General features: G+C 40.3%; 1 protein-coding gene across 2 annotated transcripts in view; it reads right to left on the bottom strand.

The window, feature by feature from the left end:
* Positions 1-2,840, bottom strand: part of rhbdf1a (rhomboid 5 homolog 1a (Drosophila)) — an 87,017-nt gene extending 84,177 nt beyond the window's left edge. Inside the window, exon 1 of one of the 2 annotated variants that reach the window (XM_049475581.1) lies at positions 2,396-2,840. The gene's annotated coding sequence lies outside the window, so the exon portion shown is untranslated. The remainder of the gene's footprint in view (positions 1-2,395) is intronic. The other variant, XM_049475582.1, reaches the window with a different exon arrangement.
* Positions 2,841-6,000: the final 3,160 nt, after the last annotated feature.

Raw genomic sequence — 6,000 nt, forward strand, 5'->3', positions numbered from 1 at the left:
TCTGTGCCTCGAGGAATAATTTTAAAGGCTAATTTAAAAACTCAGAGCACAGTATTTCTTTTATTTCTATATTTTCTACGTTTTTAGTTGAGAAGCAGGAATATGAAAGTGTTTTATTCATTGTTACTTTTCTATTTGTGTATGGAGTTTGGAAATATATGTTGTGAATTTAAAAGTATAATTTATCTAAAAAAAAAAATCTAAAAACCATTATTATGGTCATTCATTATTAAAGGAAATGTCTTGTTTTCTCGTGTGTATTTTTAATTGCTCTTTAAGCAAACACATTATCCGATTACTCGATTAATCGAATCAATTTTTCTGTAGAGTACTCGATTACTAAAATAATCGATAGCTGCAGCCCTACTACATTTAAGAGTGCCCTGTGACCCCAGTGCAAACTAGGCTTTTATCCAGAATTAGCCCCGTTAGCATCATTTAGCTGAATCACCGCTATCCTACCTGAACTGCAGAGCATGACAGAGGGGCTGACCCTCCCTCCCTACGCCCTTTCTGCTTTATCAGGGTTATTACATCACCCGGTGTGTTGATCCTCGTGGATGAGATAATGTTTCTGGGGCCTCGGGGACACGAGGCCAGCAGCGCTCCACATCCCCCGACTAAATACAGCACAGCTTCACACCAGCCGCCTAAATCAGGACCCCGTCCCCCTAATACACTGTAAACACCTCCACTTCTGTTACACGGCCGGCCCGAGTCCAGTTTCAGCTCCTTTCTTAAAGGGGACATATTATACCTCTTTTTACACAAGGTAGAATATGTTCCATCCAGCTCTATTCTTACCAGTTACAGTCCGTTTCAGAATGAGCCGTTTAAGAGCTCTGACACTTTTACGCAAATAAGCTAAATAAGTTAATGGGCATGCCATGTTTACGCTGCATGTTTACTACATGTTAACACAAACAAGCAAGTTCATGCTTAACTGTGATAGAAGCACAAAATTCATTATTTCAAATTTAATCACGGACAGTATGTACAGATCCCTCCCTCAGACGAGGTCTGCTGGCTTATCCTGCTATGTGGGTGGGGTAGAAGCTTATATGATTCCTGACACCAAACTCTTTCAGCTGATTGACAGAAAACGGATGCATAGATTTTTGGTGTTTGGGAATTTTAGGAGTTTTTATAGGGGCAGTCGAGACCCAAGTGCAAATACAAAACATGCAAAAAGTGATTTTTGCAAAATATGCAATTTTAAAGAGTCAAGATTTATGTTAACAACAAAACATTTCCGTGGACACAATGTCAATGTTCTCTCAGACAAAGAATGTGGCCCTCAGCATGTGTGCATTAACTCTTTACTCAAATTTTATTTACTTGCATATTTTCGAGCAAATATGAACCGTATTGGACAATGACGTATCAGCACGAAACTAAATAAAACTGCACAATTTAAAGTAAATAGAGTAAATACCAAAACAATTTCTTTCAAAAATATTTTTTTTATTCTGTCATATATTTTGGGAATATTATTGTGTTCGATATATATTATTGTGTGATACAATATGGCACACCCCTAGTTAAGTATCATTTATTTTATTTCAGTCCTGGATATATGAAGAGTATTATTAGTATCAAGACATATTGGATCGTTGACTTACTTACTGTTACAATCTGGTGAAAATCTCAATTAGGAGTGTGCTATATATCATATAGCATGCAATAATATTGTCAAATAAAATTGATAGCAATAGTATCGTATTGCAAAAATGCTCTTAAATATCGTGATATTATTTTAGGGCCATGTCGTCTCCCACCCTCTACGTCATATGAATTATCGATCGCATTCAGATGTGCAATTTGCAATTTTCTGCAAAGCCAAGAGGAGGTGGCATCACAGGAATACGTGACAGCACGCGCTGCTTAAAATAGATGCTCAGATCTGCCCACGCGCTGAGAGATGCTGCTGCTGGTTTGTGATTCTGCGACGAGATCACGACGCGAACACGACACGGTCAGGGTTGGGTTGAAGGGGTTTAATATTGACTGACAGGCGGTGGGATACACGTTCATGCGTATTATGATTGGAAGGTGGTGGCTAATCAATCAGCTACTACATTTTTACAGCTACAGTAAATGCCGCTAAATAAACGCGCGATCGCGCAACATGACATTATGATAAACATGGGGGTGGTAGCGTCTATATGGTTTATAGATACGCGCTGGCAAACAAGGCAACAGCAGCGTGAGAGCAGATTGTATCATAAACCAGGCGACTAATTAAGCGTTTCGCTTTCGTTTTCATTAAAGAAAAAACACGTAACAGCTGCATAGTTCTCAGGCTAGACCTCACAGACCTGGATATATGCATAAGTAACATATAGAAATATATAAACACTCATATACAAATATATATAGATACATAAGCACTCACCCTTCCTCCAGTCGACCCCTCTTCACGTGGTAGATAGTTCTTCAAAATTCCAAAAAAATCCCAGATATTTAACGAAATGTCATCACTTCATCGTACGCAACGAGCCAAACACACACATACAAACACATTCATACATATACGTATATATGTACACGCACGCGCGCATGCACGCACACGCACCAGGAAAAAAAACAGAAAAAACAGGAGTGTGAGAAATGAACGCACGCACGCGCGCACGCGCCTCCAACGCGTCTCAAAACGGACCCGGTCCAACGGTCATTGCCCGTGTTTACGGCATTGCCCAAATCTCCGCGCGCGCGGTCCGGTACATTCCCGCGGACGACAAGACGGCTCGGCTAAGTTTCCGCCGACTGCCGGTAATTCCGCCGCTGGCCCGCGAGCCCCGCCCGTAGCGCCGAAACTATCCGAGTATCGCTGCGCGAGAGGCGCTACGTTCTTTCCCCACCTGTATTCCGCAAAGCCACGCCCCCTTCGCGCGCCCCCGATTGGCGAGTCAGCGCTCGGACTCCACCCCCCAATTTGTCATTGGCTGGCGGGTCGCACTCCGGCAGAAACGCTACCCAATCCGAACGCGCTGAGGCGGGACTTGACTGCAGCAGCCAATCACAAACCGTAGTGGGCGGGGCGCCGCCGTGGGGTTACAGTGAACAGCACGCGGGCGTGACTAAGCAATGTTACAAGTTTAAAAAGTTAAAGAAACAGACTGGGCTTCTGATCTTGTTTCATAGTGAAAATGATAAAAGTAATGAAACACTAGTGAGCAAAATGTGTCAACCGTTATATACATTATATTATGGTAGTGTTCAATGTGTCAAAATGTATAATAATTCTACTAGAAATAATAATTATTTTAATATTATTATTCTATATCATTTGTCTTCTTATCAGTCATTGGGTGCAAAGGCATGAACAGCCCGTGGACAGTCCATCTCAGGTAAAGGTGTTAAAAGTAATGAATCTCCATTCATTACTCTCTAGGTAGAATAGAGTATTATAGATACTAGTGTTTAATTAAATACTTCTGTAGAAGTTGAAGAATCAATTCAAGCTTTTTACTCTTTAAAGGAGAACTCCTTTAAAAATGTGTAAAATGGACTTCTATTGTAGTAAAACATGATAAAAAGTTCTTATCTTTGATGAATAGCTCACCTCCGCTCTCCCACAGCATTCAGAGATCCAGAAATTTTAACAGTTTATCCAACAAACACCCTTCAGACTGGGAGATACGGAGCATATTTTACCCTGATAAATCACTTTTTACACCGTTATCCAGCTCAAAGTAGCTCCACACCTCCTTACTAGAATCCAGAGAGTCCTGACATTTAAAACGAGGCATTACTAACTTATAAACTTAACATATTGTTAAATATCTGGGATTTTTATTTTTATTTTGAAGAACTATCTAGCATGTGAAGAGGGGTCGACTGGAGGAAGGGCGACTGCTTGTACATGTATATATTTGTATATGAGTGTTTATATATTTCTATATGTTACTTATGCATATATCCAGGTCTGTGAGGCCTGAGAACTATGCAGCTGTTACGTGTTTTTTCTTTAATGAAAACGAAATCGCCTGGTTTATGATACAGTCATCTGCTCTCACGCTGCTGTTGCCTGTTTGCCAGCTCGTTTCTATAGCAGATATAGACCCTACCACCCCCATGTTTATCATAATGTCATGTAGCGCAACCGCAAACTAATTTAGCGGCATTTACTTCCATTAAGGCTAAATGTAGGATTGTAACTGTAGTAGATGATTGATTAGCCACCACCTGTTAATCAAAACACATATGAACCAAAAGATCAAAGTCATGTAATGTGAAAGAAGTGTGAATTGAATTAAACTTCTATATCATACTTTTATCTTTTTTATCCATGCTGACTAACCCTTAATAATAACCGTCTTTATAAACGCGGTCGCAGATCATGCGTCACTCCAACATCCACCAATCCGGAGAGTTTCAGATTGTTCTTATCGAGCTTTTCTATAAAGGAGGATCTGAGATATGATATTGACTCATAATATCAGAAGAGCGACAGAGTGATGAAAAGCAATAACCCGAGTCTGAGGAACAGTAATACGTGTATTTGATAAGATCTGAGCCGAGGTTTCTGCTTCTCTCAGGCCTGAGAGAACGAATCTCTGGAGAGAATGAAGCGAAAGACGTTAAGAAGAAGGAGGAGGAGGCGGCGAGGTCTTCACTGCAGCAGACTGGTTTTAAACCTTAGATAAACAGATCTCATGAACGTGACCTTCCATTTTTCTCATTACATTCTTCAGATTCCTCTCATATCTCCTTCCACACACTCTCTGGATTGTCTGGCAGGTTCATGTGTTCTTCTGACCTCAGGGTCAAGTGTCTTGATCACGGTCAGAGATCAGACCTTTGTCTGCAGCAGGAAGAATTTATAGCTTTTCTTTTGATCTTTTGTCTGAATAGTTAAAGTGTACTGGAAACAGTAAAGAATATTTTAAGGACTGGAGAAAAAACATACAAAAGAAAAAAATATATATACAATGTGATGGGAAACAATATTTGTAAAAGTAAATGTCTTTGTTAAAATTCTACTGTACGTGAAATTCATTTATAATTTATTTGTAATTAGTAATTAGTGACCCAAGTAGGATGGGTCCCCTTTTTAATATAGCACAACAAATCATCTATAACTCAGCATCAGCGATGCAAAATTGTACAAAATGTGATTTATATGCAACAATCAAAAGCAGACAAAAGTGACATCAAAAATACTCAGCTAATTGGTGCATTATACTTGGCAACCGTGGTGTTGGAATATGCAACTTGGAAAATTAGCATAATACACTTGGCAGCCGGGGTTTTCCCAAAAGTGGCTCTGGCTAATTGCCGCATTATATGTGGCAACCATAGTGTTGGCATATGCAACTTGGGGCAATTTCTGTATTGTACTTGGCAACCGAGATGTTGGCATATGCAATTCGGGACAATTACTGTGTTAAACTCGAAATGAATTTTTTTCGAAATGAATTTATTCTTGGTAAATGATGCAGGAAACGTGGTGCAGGGGCGCCACTGCTGGTCAAAGATGTTTTATTTTTATTAAACCGTATTTCTGGGAAATGCCCTTTAATGCATTTTTATGTGTTATTCTTACACCACCTTTCTGAGCAGATTCAAATGGTAACAATGTGCCTCTGTACTGGATATTAAACAGAAATATTCTTATTTCATGGAAAAATACAGCCTCTTCAGCGTAGTGCATATTTTTACTGCAACTCCATATCCGCTGAGAGACGGTGGTGGAGGGGGTGGTGGTGGTGGTGGGGGCTGGGCTGGTGGTTGAAGGTGCAGGATTTAGAGAGGTGTTGACAGGACCAGGATCCAGGTAGCCCTCTCAGGATATTACAACCCGGCACACACTGATCTGAGATCTGAGCATCATCATTAAAGTCCCGACCCCCACCGAGAAAGAGTTTACTCTGATCTGCTAAAAGGAAAGACTGGATGCTTTATTTAATGTGATAAACATGCTACAGCAGTGCACTTCTGGCACAGCATGAGCAAATATTATCTATCCAGCTTTTCTTGTCCTACCAGTGGATAACA

Source organism: Astyanax mexicanus, chromosome 3 (assembly GCF_023375975.1).
Source record: "Astyanax mexicanus isolate ESR-SI-001 chromosome 3, AstMex3_surface, whole genome shotgun sequence".
Lineage (NCBI taxonomy): Eukaryota > Metazoa > Chordata > Actinopteri > Characiformes > Acestrorhamphidae > Astyanax > Astyanax mexicanus.